The sequence below is a fragment of the Arachis ipaensis genome, chromosome B9 (genome assembly GCF_059453495.1).
Source record: "Arachis ipaensis isolate K30076 ecotype BB chromosome B9, ASM5945349v1, whole genome shotgun sequence".
NCBI lineage: Eukaryota > Viridiplantae > Streptophyta > Magnoliopsida > Fabales > Fabaceae > Arachis > Arachis ipaensis.
The window spans coordinates 134,076,221-134,097,590 of NC_142444.1; the positions used below are offsets into that span (position 1 = coordinate 134,076,221).

Genomic DNA, 21,370 nt, shown 5'->3' on the forward strand with positions numbered 1-21,370 from the left:
TAATTGATTATGGGTTCCTTCGTCTCATATCCAATACGAACTACATTCAATTCTATGTTTGCTCAACAGCATAACAATATCAGTGACTAGATATTCTGCAGATAGTTAAGTACTCTGGGAAAAAGAATTTCCAGTAGCTAGTGTGTGGCTGTGCTTGCTTGCAGAGCTATTACCAGTGGAAAATTTTGCACTATTCAGGTGTGATCTTAATGTTCCTTTAGTTACATTTATGGATTGTAGACAATTTGCCTTTTTAGTCAAAAGAAATGTACATATTAACAGTCTCAATGATAAGGCTTTGTTGTTGCTGCTAATTTACCATTGCCATTGGTTATGAAACGATGATGCTTTATTTTATATTTATTTATTACATTTATTTATTCATTATACTTGAAGTGTTTGTATATTGTGTTATGTCAAATCTATAGAAAATCATCCTCTTTATAGAGAGATTATAGAAATACGAACAACTAGAAAATATGAAATATTAGCCTAAAATAAAGGAAATATTTCTAATCATAGAACTTCCTAAAAATAAGTTAAACTAATAAGGAAAGAATATCACAAGTAATCCTATTTAGCGAAAAGGTTCATGAAAGAAATTAAGGAATCTAATTAGATTTGATGCCCTTCTTGACATCCAATCAACACTCCCCCTCAAGTTGGCTTTAAGATATCCTTTACTGACAGCTTGCTTTTTATGCTATCAAAATTCTTCTTGGGTAATAATCCTTTGGTTAGAACATGAACATCTACTGATTGTTCTGTGGTAGGGATGTACGAGATGTAAATTTATTTGTCGGTGATGTTTAACACCAGCAGCTGAATTCCATTGGCACCCGAATTGAGTAGATTACCCTTTTACAGTTTGATTTGATACTGGAAAGAACGAGTAAAATCGAACAATTGTTTGGCTACATGTTCTATTATATCTTGTCACTCATATTACCTCTTTTACAATTGGAAACAAATTTCATTTTAAAATTGAAACAAATTTCATTTAGAATTGAAGTTCTAAAATCAAATGTTCATTGTATGTTGATTCCAATTTTCTTCCATATAGATTATGCATAGCATAGTTTTACGAGAAAGTGATGTTTGACTAGTCAAGAGCATGGAGTTCAGTTAACAGAATAGACATTAGCCTATGGAGCTAGATCCAAAATTCCAAATAATTGGAGCAAAGAAAGGGCGGTGAATATGTTGTGAGTTCTTACACAAGTGAAGCAACCAAACACATCAGTAGCAGTGCCTTTGTTCAGGTCAAGTATTTTGAGTCTTATTTATGCAATATTTCACTGTTAAGTTTTTTTTGTAGTGAATCAACTTATAGGGAAGTAACCAACACAAAACTTAACAGTATCTAGCTCCATTTTGTTAAAAGTTACTTTGGGTATAGTCGTATAGACGATTAATTTGGAAGAGGGTTTTCAAAAGAACTAGTATTGAAACAAGCTTTATTTGCAATAAAGGGAAGAACAGGAAGCACTGTTCAAATCAATACATGGAGGCCTTTCTACAAGCATGATTTATCTGAAGCTTTGAGAACTTTCTTTTTCCTTTTCAGGGGCTCCTTCCAGTCAAAATAGAACAAAAAAGGGAAAAGACATTGGCTGAAGAAACGTTTGAATCTGACATTATTTTTTTCCAGAAAAATGTAAAATGTATACTGGCTGTGAATGATTGAGAAACATGGGAGGAGATGGAAACGGGTGAACACTTATTAATCCAATGTAAATTAAGGTTCATTCTTTCAGCTGTGTTTATGGCATTACAAGAAAAAGTGGACGCTGATTGGGAAGTGAGATTTGTCAGTGATTTTCGGGATTGAAGATAGCTGAAAGCCTGAAAGAAAGAATAAATATGATGGATTCGAAGAATGAAGACAGCTGGCTGTTTCCGTACAAGACCGTACCGTTTGATAGTTGTAAAGGTGCTGATTAAAATTGTGAAGTTAATGATAATTGGTGCTCTCTTGGAACTGTTGATAATCTTAGGTATCTTGTAAGGATGGGATTAAATGCATAATCATCTAAGAGCCATGTAAGTGGTGTGAAATTTATGGTAGCTACAAATAGGTTTGGTAGCAGTGAATATTGAAGAGACACTTAAATAGGTTCGGAAACACTTAAATTGGTTCAACAAATTTTAGATAGTATAGTTTGGTATTTAGCAAATTTTTATTCTTTAAAAATTCACGATTTTTTTGGATTTTTGTTAGTTTCAATCAAACTTTTAATATACATGTTAGGCAAATAAACCCTAATAAATTTTATCATAAAACAATACTTTAGTAAAAGAATATATCATTATAAGATAAATTATTATTCTTTCAAAATGATGGAAAAACTATTTTATCTTAAAAGAATAATTGTCGATGATATCTATAAAATTGGCAGGAGGCAAAGTGTCCAATTTAAATATCTTTTTGGGATTAATTTAATTTTTTTTGTGAATATGATAATATATTGACATACGAGCGCATTAGTTTCCTCATGGTTTTGCTTCACTTTTATTTTTTGGTCATCTTTTATTTTTTTTAATTTTTATAGAAGCTTATTTGTAGAATACTTTTCTATTCTAAAATAGAAAAAATTATTCTCAAAAAAATTAATCAGAATATTGGACAATATCGCTGACGGTAATAGCAACCATTATCATCGTCTCCAAAAAGACATAAAAATACTACATAGAAATACAGAATAGTACATAAGAACGGTGTAGTAAGAATGGTATTCTCTAATACCTTAATTTAAAAGAAACCTAGTTTAGTTTAGCAATAGTTGCTATTGCTTTGAAGAAGTAATGTTTTTTGTCTTGCTTTGAAGAAGTAATGTTTTTTGTCTGTCCGATATTCAACTCTCCAAGTTTTCTTCTCATCCAAATTAAACCAAACTAAATTTTTTTTAAAATTAAGAGTTTTGATCATGGTATATATTTTTTTTAAACTAGAAGCACAAAAGCAGTTTAGGAGTATATATTTTTTCCAAATTAAAAGTACAGAATGAATTTCTATTTATTTTTTCCTCCAATTTCACTTTCTAGATTTAATCTCATTTTTCGTCTAAAAACAAACCAAAAAATATTCCCTTTAAAATCAAATTTTCAGTTATATTAAAGTAAATAGATATCCACTATTTTTAATAAATTAGTTTTATTTTTAAGATAAAACTAATTTAAATTCTCAACTATTTTTATGTTGGATCGGATTGATAACCGACCAGTTTTTAAAAAACGAAAATCAAAATCGTTTACTCAGCAGTCAACACTCAGCACCCCTTCCCCAAACACTCCCCCCATAATAATAATTTTTAACAATATATAAAAGATAGAGGGGAGTTTGGTGTCTAATTTTCGCTTTTCCATCTTAACCCTATTAATAAAGAATACTCATATAACCTTTTATTTTAAAAAAGGTCAAAAAAGTAAATTACCAATTAACCTTTTTTTTTCATTCCTATTACGGTTATTTTTCTATTTCACGCATAACTTTCAATCATTTCGTCTTCTTTCTTATTTCATTCTCTTCTTTCAGGTTTTTGTCTGCTTTTATTAATATTTTTATCTCTCTGTATCTTTTTCTATTTATTAAATTAATTATGTATTACTTTTATTTTTTTTGTCTTCAAAAAATTGTAAAAAAAAACGACTCATAATTAACCATACAAAAAATTTCTCCATTCTTATGATAACTATCTATAATAATATATAATGCGAGTACATAGAATTTAGTGTCCAATTTTCTTTCTATTTTAACTTCTTCCTCAATCTTTCACTCAAATAATTTACTTTTTTTTTTAATATTTTTACTATTTTTCTAATTTTATTTACTTCTCTTACTCAGTTATAACATTTTCTGTTAATTTTAGTTTGTACCGTTTTTATTCTAAATACATCGTACTCTTGATCAGCAATTTAATTTCACTCTAATTATTCTATTTGAGTTTTTGTTATAATTTCTTAAAAATATTTACTATTTTTGTATTTTTATTGTTGTCTCTTTTGAGCTCTCTTCAATACTCTCAATTGAATTTTCTCCATCCCCCTCTTTTATCTTTTTTCTTTTTCTTCAATCTACTTATTTTCAGTCATTTTTCTATTTTTTAATTTATTTTTATTTTTTTACGTAAAAAAAATAGCGCTATATCTTTTTCTCGCATCAATTTGATAAGCAAGAAAACAATTTCTTTATATCTGATGTATTTTTTATTTATTTTTGTTTGACATGTCTGTGTTTAACTATCTATCAATGATGGGATGAAGAGGTTTCATAAATATTTTTATACCACTATTCTTTTTAAACTGCTTTCTATGGGATAAATTTTTTTTTATTTTCTAAATTATTGATTACGTAGAATATTGTATTTAAAATTTGAGTACATAAATACTTATTTTTAAATTAAATTAAAATAAATAAATGATATTATAAAAAAGTTTATTAATTTTGTCTTTTACAATATTATTTGTTTGGCATATTGACTAAGTTATTTAATTGGCATGTTTTACATGCAAGAAAATTTATACCTATCAAGTGTTCCTTAAAATATTAGTATGCTAATTTTTTAAACTATTAATTATTTAGAGTACTGAATTTGGCACATAGCAAAAGATTATTTGATTGAGATACGAATAACACAAAAAATATGCACATACCAATGATAGAGCGAACAAACTCCATATAATATTAACATGTGACAAGATAAGAACTTTGTTAATAAATTTTGATTTCGTAAATAATCTCACAACCCAATAAATATTTAAAAATATATTTTTTATTATTTTAACATTCATTATTATTTTCTTTTCTTTTTTTTCTATCTCATGGGGCTTGTAAATTTTAATTTATTATTTTTTTAAATATCTTTTATTTTTTGAATTATTTTATTTTATTAGGCATTTTAATTTATTTTATCTATTTTAAAAACTTTAGGGTCTAAGGATCTCCTGTTTAAACGATTCTAACCATATGATTAAAAAGTGGTTCAAGAGAATAAGCTTAAATTTGGCAATTCAATATTTATTAATGGATAACTATTAAAAGAGAAAAATTATTGCATAAAAAACAAATAAATTGATAATATATAGGCTAATTTGGACAATTAAAAGAAAGTAAAATAAATAACAAAAATAAGATATAGAATTATATTTTTTATTATGTGGTACAAAGATAATATAAAATATAATAAACTATAATGTTCTCATATATAAGAACGTGAAACTTAATATTACTATTTTATATTGTTATAGATTTTTGTTCTTAAAAAAACTAATATCATTTAATTTTAATTTTAAACTTTTAGAATAAATAAAAAGACGTGATATTTTATGTATTAGATAATTTAAAAGATACTTATTATATAGGAAATTAAAAATATTCTTACCTAAAAAAATTAAAAATATTCTTATCTAAAAAAAAATATATATATATATATATATATATATATATATATATAGAGAGAGAGAGAGAGAGAGAGAGAGAGAGAGAGAGAAAGAGAGAGAGAGATGAAACTTTCTAACTAATTACAAAAAATCAGAATCATCAACCTGTTAAATTTGAGTAATATCAAATGAAACTAGAACGATGAATCTTTATGTTTCTCTTTATGTAGTGTTTCATTTTAAGTAAATTTTTTTATGGATAATATTCAAATGACAAATAAAATAGTAAGAAGATTCACATTAGATTATGAAAATTCATCTCACCTTTATAATATGATGAAATTATTTCAAAATATGCAAAACAACATAATAAAGTACAGTTTAATTAATGTTCACAATAAAATAAGGGATAAGTATGATTTTGGTCCCTAACGTAGGGGCCAAAAATTAATTTCGTCCCTAGCCTTTTTTTCGCAACAAAATGGTCCCAAAGGTTCCAGTTTGTTCGGACGATTTTACCCCTATGGTCGTTAGCTTCCGTTTTAACGGATTGTTGATAATGTTAATTAATATAAATAATAATAAAAGGATTAAATAATGAAAGTGAATGAATGTGAAGTGCAGGGAAGGATGAATGACGGCGGCTTCTGCTGAAGGTTGACGAAGAGTAGCAGCACTAGGGTTCAGGAGATAGCGTCCATGGCTTTCCAGAACTCAAGAGCCTCACGTTTTCGTTCAGCTGCAAAGGAGTTGCTCTGTGGCCATGGTGAGAGGCCGATTTTGCGAACTTCACCGACGAAGGATAACCCGGGACGAAGATTTTGGGGTTGCGTATACTATGAGGTAAGGTGTTCTTCCTATTTTGCCATTGTGTGTCTGAGAATTTGGGATTTGTTCATATGTCTCTGTGGCTTCTGAGTTCTGTCAGGTTCAGGATGGCTGTGATTTCTTCAGATGGGCAGATCTGGAACCTGGAGGTGTTCAGGAAGAGGTTGAAATTGCAAGAAATAGGAGGAAGATAACGAAATTAAAGACAAGATTGAAGGAGGTGGAGACGAAGCTTTGGTTGTTGCTGCTCTATGTATTGCTGGCTGGTTGGGAGTTTTGTTCTTATTGCTGCAGAATTAATATAACTTAAAGCACCCGAATGGAATGCACCTAGGTTATAGATGATTTGGCAGGGAATGTTATGAGATTTCTTGTGTTGTGTGGGTAGAGTTTGAGGGTATTCTGTGATGTTACAGTGGTTTAGGTGTGTAGCATGTTTGAAGCTGTTTGAATTAATGAAGAAAAGTGCTGTTTAATGTTGCTCAAAATGTTAACTTCTTTAATGGTGAAGTTGTGTTATTTTGTAATGTAAATGTAGTTCATGAGTAAAGCACAAAAGCATTGAATACAGGATCTAAAAATTCAGTAATTACTAATGGCATATTTCATTTGATGAGTAGTTAAAATATACACAAGTAAACTGTTTGCCTCCACATGCCTAGTTCCAAAATACAGAGAAGCAACACTTCAAGTGTCCTTAGGCACTTAATACCAAAATACAGTAATGAAACCAATGTAACTAAGGTAATGTTCTGAAACTAAATAGCCAATACCAAAATACAAACACTACTTGCAAAGCACTAAGACATGAGTCACAAAAGATTTCACATGCAAATCCTAAAGATTTTCCCACTGAGATTGAGGTAATTTGGCCATCAACCTCAGCTTCTGCAGGGGTACATGAGGTGCACTGCTTTAAAGGACAAAAAATTGTCTCTTCCTCACAGATGGCTGGCTAAGGGGCTGTTTGTTGCTGGTGGAGGTTGCAGCTGATGCAGCCTTATTCTTGGGGTGGGCCAGGATGTTGGGCTGAGTGGAAGCTTTCTTGGGCTGAGGTGCTTGTGTGGTGGGCTGGGCTGCACTTTTCTTGGGCCTTGGGGGGTTTCCTGGGCTGAGATGCTGGCATGTTAGTTGGTATATGGTGAATTACCTTTTGCTGATCAGACATAAACATGCACTTTGCAAGATTGTGTGGGCCTAAGTCATCGGACAGGTGATGCAGAAACCAGACCCAAGAATCTTTAGTCTCCGCCTCCACAACCGCATACGCAATTGGAAGAATCTGATCATTTGGGTCTCTTCCAACTGCAGTCAACAGCTGTCCTCCTTGGGGGTTTTCAGGAAGCATCCGTCTAACCCAATGAACCTTCTGCAGTGTTGGAAACTTTTCTTGCACGCATCAAAGCATACATACAGTCTTTGGAAAACACAATAGTTCATCAGCTCTGCATTCTGTCTCTCTTGAGCAAAATCTGGTGATCGAATTACCTTCAGAATCAATGTGGAACCTGGGTTTGTTCTTAGGAGTTCATGGAAGTAGTCATTTATTCGCTTGTACTGCTCCCTAAAGGCTCCCTGTATCTGACTCAAAGCCTCCTGTTTTGTCTTAGCTACCATTGCCTTCGTAACGGTCAGGTTCCATTTTTTGTGAGCCCTTGCAACCAGCTCCTTCACCTTGATCCTTGGGTTGGATTCAACTTTCTTCTTAAACTGGCTACCCAACCACTTGCTGTGCATAATTCCAACCCGGTGTGTCTGCATGCAGGTATGTTGGAGATTCATGCTTCTTAGTTGCCAAGTGGATTCCTCACCGACCTTGTGTGCATATAACCAAAAGGGGCAGCCTTTCTGACAAACAGCCCGGACCTTCACCAAGTCACACTTCTTGAATTTAATGTTCCTAGCTGTGTGGACTGCATAGGCCGCCACTGTGTCCTTAAACTCTTGCCGAGATTCATACAATGTGCCCACCTTCCATTGGTACTTTCCCATGTCCTTTTGAGACTTATGCACTGGAAACCTCTGCCCCTCACCCTCAGCAGCCTCCTCCCCATCATCAGCACCCGACTCTTGTCCTCCAATTACATGGTCATGCTCCAATTCATCACTGTCAACTGCATCGTCATCATCCAAATCACTTGTGACAACCTTTTTGCCCTTCTCTGCATTCGAATCCTTCGGCACAGCATTATCTTCACCGAATCCACTTTCATAGTCGTAGACCTCATCACTGACGAAGTGGATATTTTCGACATTATTTTCCTCTTCATTAGATGGCAAGTATGTTGGGTCATCACTGTCTTTGCCACTGGTATCATGGTCACTATCCGCCTCATGTCCCTCTTGGCCTAATTCCACTCCACCATCCTTATTCTGGCATTCGGCTTCAACCGCAACCACAGCTCCATCAGTCTTTTGTACGTTCCCTTCGAACACCACTAAATCCAGACCACCACCTAAAGGTTCCTTACTCTCGCCGCCTACAGTTTCTCCCCCCACGTCCAGAAAACCGACCTCCGGAAACCCTTCGGCATCCCCAACCTCATGCACCACAAACAGATCAACAAAGCCTCTCCTCCCTGCTATGGTACACATTTCAATTGCCTCTGTGTCACCTGTCAATAGCTTCAACTGACTCTCATAATCATCCGCAGTTGGGTCTTTGTACCATAACGCGGCAATGGTGGACTTCAAGTATCCAAGCTACCTCAGCTCCTCGTATGCCTCAAACACACTCCACCGATCGCTGTCAATGTCTTCCACGACTGTAGATTGCCCCTTCAAGTACTTGAGCACACCATTCTCATATCCAAATGCCCCACCATGGTGCACCCGCATGTTAAAGAGCGCCATCTCCTTCCCGAACAACCCTATTAATCAACATAGGGCGTTAGTAAACCAACTAACAATAACAACTACTACAATCAGTTCAAACCCTAGCCTTCCACACACCTTTGCACGATCCACATTAAACCCTAAATCTGTTACGTCCATCAACAAAGGAGAAATTGCATTCAAATAATGCTTACCTCGCCAAGGACTTTCTGTAGGAACGAAGCCAAGTCAACAATGCAGGAAGTTTCCCGGCAACCTCGCTCGAGCTACCAACGCCGAACAGTCCTCGCAGGAAGGCCTTCCAAGGGTTTCACACAATCGTTTTACACAAACGTTTCACTCTGCAATCCTATTCTTAGACAATGCCTTGCTTGGGGAAGGCAAAATGATTTCGCGGGAAGGAATAGCAACCAGCAGGGGCATTTTGGTCATAAAAAATTATTTTTGGGCGCAAAGGACGATTTTAAAATAAACTGGAACCTTTGGGACCATTTTGTTGTGAAAAAAAGGCTAGGGACGAAATTAATTTTTGGCCCCTACGTTAGGGACTAAAATCATACTTATCCCATAAAATAAACATGAAACTTATATAGTAGTAGTCAAATGTGGATTGCAATGATTGTCTTTTGTCCAAGATACTATATTAAACTGTGACTTCAATTTATAATTATTAGTTGAAAAACTTACGATGATGTATTATTTTTTAGAATTATTGACATCAAATTTTGATAACATAGCAAAAATTTTGAATATTTTTTGTCTTAAATTTCTTCTTAATAGAGCAAAATAAGACAACTAACACGCACATAAAAAAAATTATAATTTTTATACCTTTAGATATTAAAAATACACAAAAATTCTTTTAGCAAAACTTCAATAACTCATAAAGTTAACAGAATAGCTGGTTAAAATCAAAGTGATAGACAAAATTAAAAGTTGTGATAATGATATTTGGTGATAATTAATAACCATCGGGTGAAGAGAAGGTGGAAGGAGAAGAAGACGAAAAAGGAGAACAATGCAATATCACAATGGCGTTGAGACAATAATACAAATAAAATTAAAGATAATTTTAAATATTGAATAATAAAATTAAAAAAAATATTTTTTTACCAATTAGAATTATGCATAAAAATAAAAAATACTTTGAATATAATTTTTTATCTCTGATTTAAATTAAATACTATTAAAAATAAATAAAAAAATAAACCTAATAATATTTATAAATATTTAATTTGTAAATAATATTTTTAAATCTTTATTTTGATTTTTTTACACATAATAATAACATAATGAAATTTTTTAATATTTTAATTAATTTAAATTTATAAATTTTATACATTCTAAAAGTTAAATCATTTAAAAAAATATTTTTGTTTTTAAATTTTTTATTCTTAATGTTTAAATGATTTTATTAAATTTATAATTTTAAAATTAAAAATATAAAAGTCAATCTTTTAAAAATTTATAGAAAAATTATAGAAATACGAACAATTAAAAAATATGAAATATTAGCCTAAAATAAAAGAAATATTTCTAATTATAGAACTTCCTAAAAATAAGCTAAACTAACAAGGAAAGAATATCACAAGTAATCCTATTTAGCGAAAAGGTTCATGAAAAAAATTAGGAAATTTAATTAGATTTGATACCTTTCTTGACATCCAAACAAAATAGCCTTCACTAACAGCTTACTTTTTATGCTATCAAAATTCTTCTTGAGTAATAATCCTTTAGTTAGAACATGAACATCTACTGATTGTTTCGTGGTACAGATGTACAAGATATAAATTTGTCGATGATGTTTAACACCAGCAACTGAATTCCATTGGCACCCGAATTGAGTAGATTACCCTTTTACAGCTTGATTTGATACTGAAAAGAACGAGTAAAATCAAACAATTGTTTGGCTATATGTTTTATTATATCTTGTCACTCATGTTACCTCTTTTACAATTGGAAACAAAATTTCATTTTAAAATTGAGACAAATTTCATTTATAATTGAAGTTCTAAAATCAAATGTTCATTATATGTTGATTCTAGTTTTCTTCCATATAGATTATGCATAGCATGGTTTTACGAGAAAGTGATATTTGAATAGTCAGAATATGGAGTTCAATTAACAAGATAGACATTATCCTATGAAGCTAGATCCAAAATTCCAAATAACTAGAACAAATAAAGGGCGGTGAATATGTTGTGAGTTCTTAGACAAGTGAAGCAACCAAACATTTTAGTTGCAGTGCCTTTGTTCAGGTCAAGTATTTTGAGTCTTATTTATGCAATATTTCACCGTTAAGTTTTTTTACAGTGATCAACTTATAGGGAAGTAACCAACACAAAAGTTAACCGTATCTAGCTCCATTTTGTTAAAAGTTACTTCGGGTATAGTCGTATAGACAATTAATTTGAAAGAGGGTTTTCAAAAGAACTGGTATTGAAACAAGCTTTATTTGCAGTAAAGGGAAGAACAGGAAGCACTGTTCAAATCAATACATGGAGGCCTTTCTACAAGCATGATTTATCTGCGGCTTTGAGAACTTTCTTTTTTCTTTTTAGGGGCTCCTTCCACTTAAAATAGAACAAAGAAGGGAAAAGACATTGACTCAAGAAATGTTTGAACCTGACATTATTTTTTTCTAGAAAAATGTAAAATGTATACAGGCTGTGAATGATTGAGAAACGTGGGAGGAGATGAAAACGGATGAACACTTGTTAATCCAATGTAAATTAAGGTTCACTCTTTCAGCTGTGTTTCTGACATTACAAGGAAAAGTGGACGCTGATTGACAAGTGAGATTTGTCAGTGATTCCCGGAATTGAAGATAGCTGAAAGCCTGAAAGAAAGAATAAATATGATGGATTTGAAGAATAAAGACAGCTGGCTGTTTTCGTATAAGACCGTACCGTCTGACAGTCATAGAGGTGCTTATTGAAATTGTGAAGTTAATGAAAATTTGTGCTCTCTTGAAACTGTTGATAATCCTAAGTATCTTGTAAGGATAGGATTAAATGTAGAATCATCTAAGAGCCATGTAAGTGGTGTGAAATTTATGGTGGCTGCAAATAGGTTTGGTAGCAGTGAATATTGAAGAGACACTTAAATTGGTTTGGAAACACTTAAATTGGTTCAACGAATTTTAGATAGTATATTTTGGTATTTAGCAAATTTTTATTCTTTAAAAATTCACAATTTTTTTGGATTTTTGTTAGTTTCAATCAAACTTTTAATATGCATGATAGACAAATAAATTCTAATAAATTTTATCATAAAACAATTCTTTAGTAAAAGAATATATCATTATAAGATAAATTATTATTCTTTCAAAATGATGGAAGAACTATTTTATCTTAAAAGAATAATTGTCGATGATATCTATAAAATTGTCGAGAGGCAAAGTGTCCAATTTGAATATCTTTTTGGGATTAATTTAATTTTTTGTGTGAATATGATAAAATATTGGCATACAATCGCATTAATTTCCTCATGGTTTTGCTTCACTTTTATTTTTTGGTCATCTTTTATTTTATTTTTTTAATTTTTATAAAAGCTTATTTGTAGAATATTTTTCTATTCTAAAATTAAAAAAAATATTTTTTCAAAAAAATTAATCCAACTTTAATTTCTAGAATGGTGAAAACTCAGGTGTAGTCGACTTCATGTGAAGTTGATACTTGAGAGTTGAGAGCCATTAGATGATTTAACTGATTTGACTAAATTTTCATCTAATGGCTCTCAGATATCAACTTCATGTGAAGTCGACTTCACCTGAGTTTTCACCTTCTAGAATACATTTTTTGGCATTTAGGTTGAGTTAACCTTGCCAATTTTGTAAGATTCGTCGCATCCTAGTGAACTTCGTCTCTCTCCATAAACTGGGTACGAAGAAAAATTGAAAAGTTGAATATTGGACAATATCGCTGGCTATAATAGCAATCATTATCATCGTCTCCAGGAGGACATAGAAGTACTACAGGAATGGTGTAGTAGAAATGGTATTCTCCAATACCTTAATTTAAAAGAAACCTAGTTTGGTTTAACAATGATTGCCATAGCTACCGACGATGTTGAAGAAGCCATGCTTATTGTCTATTCAGTATTTAACTTTTCAAGTTTTCTTCTCATCCAAATTAAACCAAACTAAGTTTTTTCAAAATTAAGAGTTTTGATCATGGTATATATATATATTTTAAATTAGAAGCACAAAAACAGTTTAGGAGTATATATTTTTTTCAAATTAAAAGTACAGAATGAATTTCTATTTATTTTTTCCCTCCAATTTCACTTTCTAAATTTAATCTCATTTTTCGTCTAAAAACAAACACAAAAATATCCCCTTTAAAATCAAATTTTCAGTTATATTAAAGTTAATAGATATCCACTATTTTTTAGGGTAAAACACCTCAATAAATCAAAGGCACATCAATATTACCTGAATGTCCCAAATCAGAAAATGCAACGTCAAAGTCCCAAAGCACATTTGTATATAAATCGAATTGATTAAATTCGATTTAATGATACACGTAGAAAATCGAATCCAATAGATTCGAATTAGGTGAAAAACGTTAATTGAATGAAAATCGAATCAAGTGGATTCGAATTGAGTGCATGGTTAAAATGCTAATAAATCGAATGGATTGACTTCAATTTACATGTTTTGCTTCGTCTCCCATAATTCGAATCTAATGGATTCGATTTACGTGGACTTTGGCTATAAAGTTTTTGTTTTGAAAAATAATTTATTAAATTAGTTTTTAAAAGATTTTTTAAATAAACTTTTAGCATTTAAAAAGTTATTATTATTATTATTATTATTATTATTATTATTATTATTATTATTATTATTATTATTATTATTATTATTATTATTATTATTATATGATCAATTTTTTATTTATTTTATCCAAAAAGGGTCAAAAATTCATACATACTAATTATTACGATGGGTAACCGGAGATTAGTGGACTGGACTTGTTGGGTTGGCCCAATCGTCTGATGGAGGAAGCCTTGGACCAGGTTTGCGTCTAGGAGCTTCCGTCCGACTTGTGTATGAAGGAACGGGGGGTGGTACCTGCAAAGACACTCCAATGCCTAAGTCAGCAAAGGGTTTTAGCAAGTTTAGAGAGTATTGAACCTTTTTTTCATACCTGAGGGGTGTCAGTGTATTTATAGTGATGAACCAATAACCACCGTTGAAGTAGTTCCACCTTTAAAGGAGGATAACCGTTCCTTTATCTTAGAAAAGTTGAGATATGGCTCCTGGAAGTGGGTTGAGAGATTTTGGGGGCAGTTACTTATTTGAATAAGTGTTATCTGCCAGCTAATCTTCACTTCCGACTTTCTTAGAGCAAGTCATGGTAAGAACCGACTTCTTGAGAGAAGGTCGGTGTCGAATGAGGGCCAATCTTTGGATTGGGCCTTTCATTTGGACCTGGGCCTTAGTGTTGGGGCAAGGTATGAACAGTGCCCCTACTCGAGTACAATCTCTTTTCTTTAAGAGTTGGGTTCGAGTATTTTAACTCGGGCTTGTAGCCGACATGGTGAGGAACCGACGTGGTTTTTCAAAACCGACGTGATTCAAAATTTCTCAACAGTCGCGTCCAATCAAACATCGCGTCTGTTAGGGGTTTTCGTATTTACACGTGGTGGCAGTTACATTGGTAACGGCGTATCCCTTTAATGATCACGTCGATTTACCATTACTCCCCTGGCGTGTTTATAAATACTTTCCCTCCCTTTCTTTGTTTCGTTTCTGAAAACTTTTTCGCTTACACTCTTCGTTTCGAAAGAAAACTTCTTCCTTATTCGAGTGCTTGCTGTCGTGCCTGATCCTCTCCGAAAGTAAAGGTCAGTTCTTGTCCTTCTCCTCTTTTATGAAATGCTCTTATTTGCATGTTTTGTTTTAGGGGAGTGTTTGCGATGCGTTTGACTATAGGCCTAGTGACTCTGTTTACTGTAGTACTTACTTTAAGCCCTTTAGAGACCTTGTTTTTGACCCTTTCCCTTTTTTTTTTTGTAGGTTTCGTCACCCTTTTACCAGAAAAAGATGTCTTCTTTAGAGTCTCTTTCACAGTGGGTGGATGCTACAGTCCTTGGGGAAGAGCCTTTAGTAGACACAGATTATATTACCGACCTCCGTACTCACCATAGAATATGTGGCTCTGATGAGGATGAGCCGAAGTATGAGTTGATTGCCCCAAGTCCTGAAGACCGGGTTTGCTTTGGGAAGGCTACTGAAACTGACCCTCCTTTCTTTTTTATGTACGATTGTCTGTTTACCCGTTTGTGGATTCTTCTGCCATTTTCTGATTTTGAAATATCTGTGTTGTCTCATTATTGGATTGCTCCCACCCAGCTTCACCCCAATTCTTGGGGTTTCATGAAAATTTACAAACTTGTTAGCCGTGAATTAGATTTTTTGATTTCTTTGAAGATTTTCTTCTTTCTTTTTCATATGACCAAGCCCTTCAGTGGCAAAATAATAAACAATAGTGGGTATCTATTCATACCCTGGGTCGAGCTGTCCAAACCGGGATGTTCAGTAGCAAAGCGACCGACCTCTTTAGGTCAAGCGGACCGACTTCTTCACGAAGAACTCGGCCAAATCGACAGGAAAGCCCAAAGAAGGGTCCAACTCAAGGAATACGACCCAGATCCAGAGGCAGACCACGCCTATAGAGATAAGGGCGGTTCCATGGAAGATAAGCTGACCTCACCCAAAGATAAGATAACTAACTTATCTTATCTAAAAAGGTCACTCCTCATCATTATAAATACACTGGAGCACCCAGGTATAACTCATACTCTGATTCTACAATAAACCTATTTAATACCCATGCTAACTTAAGCATCGGAGTCTCTTGCAGGTACCCCCCACCCTCCGGTGGCGAAGGATCAGCAGTGTAGCCAGTCCAACAAGTCGGACACAACAGCTCCGGCCGCCACCAACCAGCCGGACACGTCATCTCCGACCAGTACAGAAGATCTCACCCGAGATCGACCTACAGTTTCAGGTAACCCTCGGAGCAGTATCCTTCCGGGCCATTCAAGGTCGGAGAGTTTTTACCCTTTTCGATGAATCTTTCCATGACTTCAAAAACTTCTTCTTTAAAGTTCAAGCCGTAGAGGGTCACCACCCCTTTTTCTTGGATCAAAATTCTTCTCCCTGTTTTTCCCTTTACTGGTCAAAGGCCTCTCCTGTAGAGAAATATGGCCTGGATGACTTAGACGAGGTGGAGGAGGCTGTTATGGGGTTCTTCCGAGAAGTTTGGGGAAGAGCCCCTTATCTTGATACAAAAAGATTTCTTCTGGGGTCTTCGATTTTTGTACAGACTCAATTAAGTAGCTTTACCGTTACTTTTCTATTATTTTCCGACTTGATTTGGCTACTTCCGACTTTGATCTCTTCTCGAGCTATTATTTTCGACTTGTAGGTTGATCCTTTTATCATTTCTTTTTGCATAAATGGTGAAGAAGAATTCCAGTTCCTCCTATCAGAAGGTCCAAGATGCTAAAAAGAGATCTCGAGCCCGAGTGGACGCTGCCAAGGCTGCTGGCACTCTGCCTCCTCCTCCTCCTCCTCTTCCCCCTCCTCACAGTCTGGGGACCTCTTCTCGCCCTATATTGGTATCTTCTGCCTCTTCTCTTTCTCCCCCCGTCCAACCCCCTCCTGAACCCGAGAAGAAGAAGCGTAAGACTTCAGAGTCTGGCTCTTCTTTTTCTGAGGAAGCTAATTTTGATGGCCCCAAGTTTGTTTGAAACCACATATATCCTCATACCCGACTTAATATGGATGATGGTTGATGAGCGGATAATTTATACGCTTTTTGGCATTGTTTTTAGTATGTTTTTAGTAGGATCTAGTTACTTTTAGGGATGTTTTCATTAGTTTTTATGTTAAATTCACATTTCTGGACTTTACTATGAGTTTGTGTGTTTTTCTATGATTTCAGGTATTTTCTGGCTGAAATTGAGGGACTTGAGCAGAAATCAGATTCAGAGGTTGAAAAAGGACTGCTGATGCTGTTGGATTCTGACCTCCCTGCACTCAAAGTGGATTTTCTGGAGCTACAGAACTCGAAATGGCGCGCTTCCAATTGCGTTGGAAAGTAGACATCCAGGGCTTTCCAGCAATATATAATAGTCCATACTTTGGCCAAGAATTGACGACGTAAACTGGCGTTTAACGCCAGCCTTCTGCCCAAATCTGGCGTCCAGCGCCAGAAAAGGATCCAAAACCAGAGTTGAACGCCCAAACTGGCACAGAAACTGACGTTCAACTCCACAAATGGCCTCTGCATGTGCTACACTTAAGCTCAGTCCAAACACACACCAAGTGGGTCCAGGAAGTGGATTTATGCATCAATTACTCACTCATGTAAACCCTAGTGACTAGTTTATTATAAATAGGACCTCTTACTATTGTATTAGACGTCTTTTTGACCATCTTTGAATGCATTGTTCTTAGACCATAGGGGCTGGCCACACGGCCATGCCTGGACCTTCACTTATGTATTTTCATACGGTAGAGTTTCTATACTCCATAGATTAAGGTGTGGAGCTCTGCTGTTCCTCAAAGATTAATGAAAGTACTACTGTTTTCTATTCAATTCATCTTATTTCGCTTCTAAGATATCCATTCGCACCCAAGAACGTGATGAAGGTGATGATTATGTGTGACGCTCATCACCATCTCCCCTACGAACACGTGCCTGACAAACACCTCTGTTCTACATGAAATAAAGCTAGAATGAATATCTCTTAGATCTCCTAACCAGAATCTTCGTGGCGTAAGCTAGAATGATGGCGGCATTCAAGAGAATCCGGAAGGTCTAAACCTTGTCTGTGGTATTCTGAGTAGGATTCAATGATTGAATGACTGTGACGAGCTTCAAACTCGCGAGTGCTAGGCGTTAGTGACAGACGCAAAAGGAGGGTGAATCCTATTCCAGCATGATCGGGAACCGACAGATGAATAGTCGTGCCGTGACAGGGTGCGTGAGCATATTATTCACTGAGAGGAGGGGATGTAGCCACTGACAACGGTGATGCCCTTGCATACAGCCAGCCATGGAAAGGAGTAAGACTGATTGGATGAAGATAGCAGGAAAGCAGAGGTTCAGAGGAACGAAAAGCATCTCCATTCGCTTATCTGAAATTCCTACCAATGATTTACATAAGTACCTCTATCCCTCTTTTATTATATCATATTCGAAAACACCATTATCACTTTATATCTGCCTAACTGAGATTTACAAGGTGACCGTAGCTTGCTTCATACCAACAATCTCCGTGAGATTCGACCCTTACTCACGTAAGGTATTACTTGGACGACCCAGTGCACTTGCTGGTTAGTTGTATCGAAGTTGTGACAGACTGTAAAACTAGATCAGAATATCTGGCCTAAGAAGCCATTACCAGAGATCACAATTTCATGCACCAAGTTTTTGGCGCCGTTGCCGGGGATTGTTTGAGATTTCGGTAAGCTTTTGGTCCGGTAACATCAGTGCCAGATTCCCTTTTGATCCGGCAACAGCACCAAGTTTTTGGCACCGTTGCCGGGGATTGTTCGTGTTTAGACAACTGACGGTTCATCTTGTTGCTCAGATTGGGTAACTTTCTTTTCGTTTTCTTTTCAAAAATCTTTCAAAAATATTTTCAAAACAAATTTTCTCTTTTGTTTTCGAAAAAAATAAAAATGTTTTCAAAAATTTATTCAAAATTTTTAAGAATGAATTCTAGTGTTTCATGAAGCATGTGAAGCCTGGCTGGCTGTAAAGCCATGTCTAAATTCATTTGGACTGAGGCTTGCAATTTGTTATCAAAAGCAACTTAGTTGTTGCTCATCCATCTGCTGCTGATCCATGATCACCTGCTGAAGCTTGGCTGGCCATAGGCCATGTCTAGTGTTTTGGACTGAAGCTTTCTTTGAAAGCTTGGCTGGCTAGTGAGCCATGTCTAATTCCTGGACTGAAACTTTAGACTAACATGGCAAGATTCCTGGAATTCATATTAAAAATTTTGGAATCATTATTTTTTCTTTTTCTTTTTTTTTTTTCATATTATTTTCGAAAAAAAAAATCCAAAAAAATTAGAAAATCATAAAAATCAAAAATATTTTGTGTTTCTTGTTTGAGTCTTGAGTCATATCATAAGTTTGGTGTCACTTGCATATGCATTTTGCATTTTTCGAAAATATCATGCATTCATAGTGTTCTTCATGATCTTCAAGTTGTTCTTGGTAAGTCTTCTTGTTTGATCTTGATGATTTTTTGTTTTGTGTCTTTTCATGTTTATCATATGCATTCTTGAATTCTTAGTGCGTAAGCATTAAAGAATTCTAAGTTTGGTGTCTTGCATGTTTTCTTTGCATTAAAAATTTTTCAAAAATATGTTCTTGATGTTCATCATGATCTTCATAGTGTTCTTGGTGTTCATCTTGACATTCATAGCATTCTTGCATGCATTCATTGTTTTGATCTAAAAATTTCATGCATTGCATAATTTTCATGTTTTCATAAAAATTTCAAAAATCAAAAAAATATCTTTCCCTTTTTCTCTCATCAAATTCGAAAATTGAGTTGACTTTTTCAAAAATTTTTAAAAATCAAGTTGTTTCTTATGAGTCAAATCAAATTTTCAATTTGAAAATCTTATCTTTTTCAAAATCTTTTTCAAAATTCAAATCTTTTTCGAAATTCATGGTTATTTTCGAAAATTCCAACAAAATAATTTTCAAAAACCTTTTTCTTATTTTATATCATAATTTTCGAAAATAACATAAACAATTAATGTTTTGATTCAAAAATTTGAAGTTTGTTACTTGCTTGTTAAGAAAGATTCAAACTTTAAGTTCTAGAATCATATCTTGTGATTTCTTATGAATCAAGTCATTAATTGTGATTTTAAAAATCAAATCTTTTTCAAAACTAATCCTATCATATCTTTTCAAAATATCCTCTTATCTTATCTTGTTCAAAAGTATCTTTTCAAAATATCTTTTCTAACTTCCTAACTTCTTATCTTTTCAAAATTTGTTTCAACTAACTAACTAACTTTTTGTTTGTTTCTTAACTTTTTCAAAACTACCTAACTAACTCTCTCTCTCTAATTTTCGAAAATATCTCCCCCTTTTTCAAAAATTTCTTTTTAATTAACTAATTATTTTTATTTTTATTTTTATTTCAAAAAATTTTCGAAAAACCAATTTTCAAAAATCACTAACTCATTTTCAAAATAATTTTCGAAAATTATCCCTCCCCCATCTCATCTTATTCTATTTATTCATTCATATCCTAACATCTCATCTCACATCTCTTCCATTAGTACAGTTGTGTTTCTTCCTTTACATCACATTCTTTGTCTCCCACTCTTCTTCCACTAACAAAGGGATCCCTATACTGTGGTATAAAGGATCTCTATTATTATTATTATTATTATTTTTCTGTGCCTTCTTCTTTGTCATATGAGTAGGAGCAAGGATAAGAACATTCTTGTGGAAGCAGATCCAGAACCTGAAAGGACTCTGAAGAGAAAATTAAGAGAAGCTAAAATACAACAATCCAGAGATAACCTTTCAGAAATTTTCGAACAGGCAGAGGAGATGGCAGCCGAAAATAATAATAATGTAAGGAAGATGCTTGGTGACTTTACTGCACCTAATTCCAATTTACATGGAAGAAGCATCTCCATTCCTGCCATTGGAGCAAACAACTTTGAGCTGAAACCTCAATTAGTTTCTCTGATGCAGCAGAACTGCAAGTTTCATGGACTTCCATCTGAAGATCCTTTTCAGTTCTTAACTGAATTCTTGCAGATATGTGATACTGTAAAGACTAATGGAGTAGATCCTGAAGTCTACAGGCTCATGCTTTTCCCTTTTGCTGTAAGAGACAGAGCTAGATTATGGTTGGATTCTCAACCCAAAGACAGCCTGAACTCTTGGGATAAGCTGGTCACGGCTTTCTTAGCCAAGTACTTTCCTCCTCAAAAGCTGAGCAAGTTTAGAGCTGATGTTCAAACCTTCAGACAGAAAGAAGGTGAATCCCTCTATGAAGCTTGGGAAAGATACAAACAGTTGACCAAAAAGTGTCCTTCTGATATGCTTTCAGAATGGACCATCCTGGATATATTCTATGATGGTTTATCTGAGCTATCAAAGATGTCACTGGACACCTCTGCAGGTGGATCCATTCACCTAAAGAAAACGCCTGCAGAAGCTCAAGAACTCATTGACATGGTTGCTAATAACCAGTTCATGTACACTTCTGAAAGGAATCCTGTGAATAATGGGACGCCTATGAAGAAGGGAGTTCTTGAGGTTGAT

The 21,370-nt window shown here is 34.0% G+C and overlaps 1 non-coding gene across 1 annotated transcript; it reads right to left on the reverse strand.

Annotated features, from left to right (window-relative positions):
* Positions 1 to 21,043: 21,043 nt before the first annotated feature.
* Positions 21,044 to 21,150, reverse strand: LOC148546411 (small nucleolar RNA R71). The gene has a single exon (XR_015901226.1). It is a non-coding gene; the product is annotated as a small nucleolar RNA R71 (small nucleolar RNA).
* Positions 21,151 to 21,370: the final 220 nt, after the last annotated feature.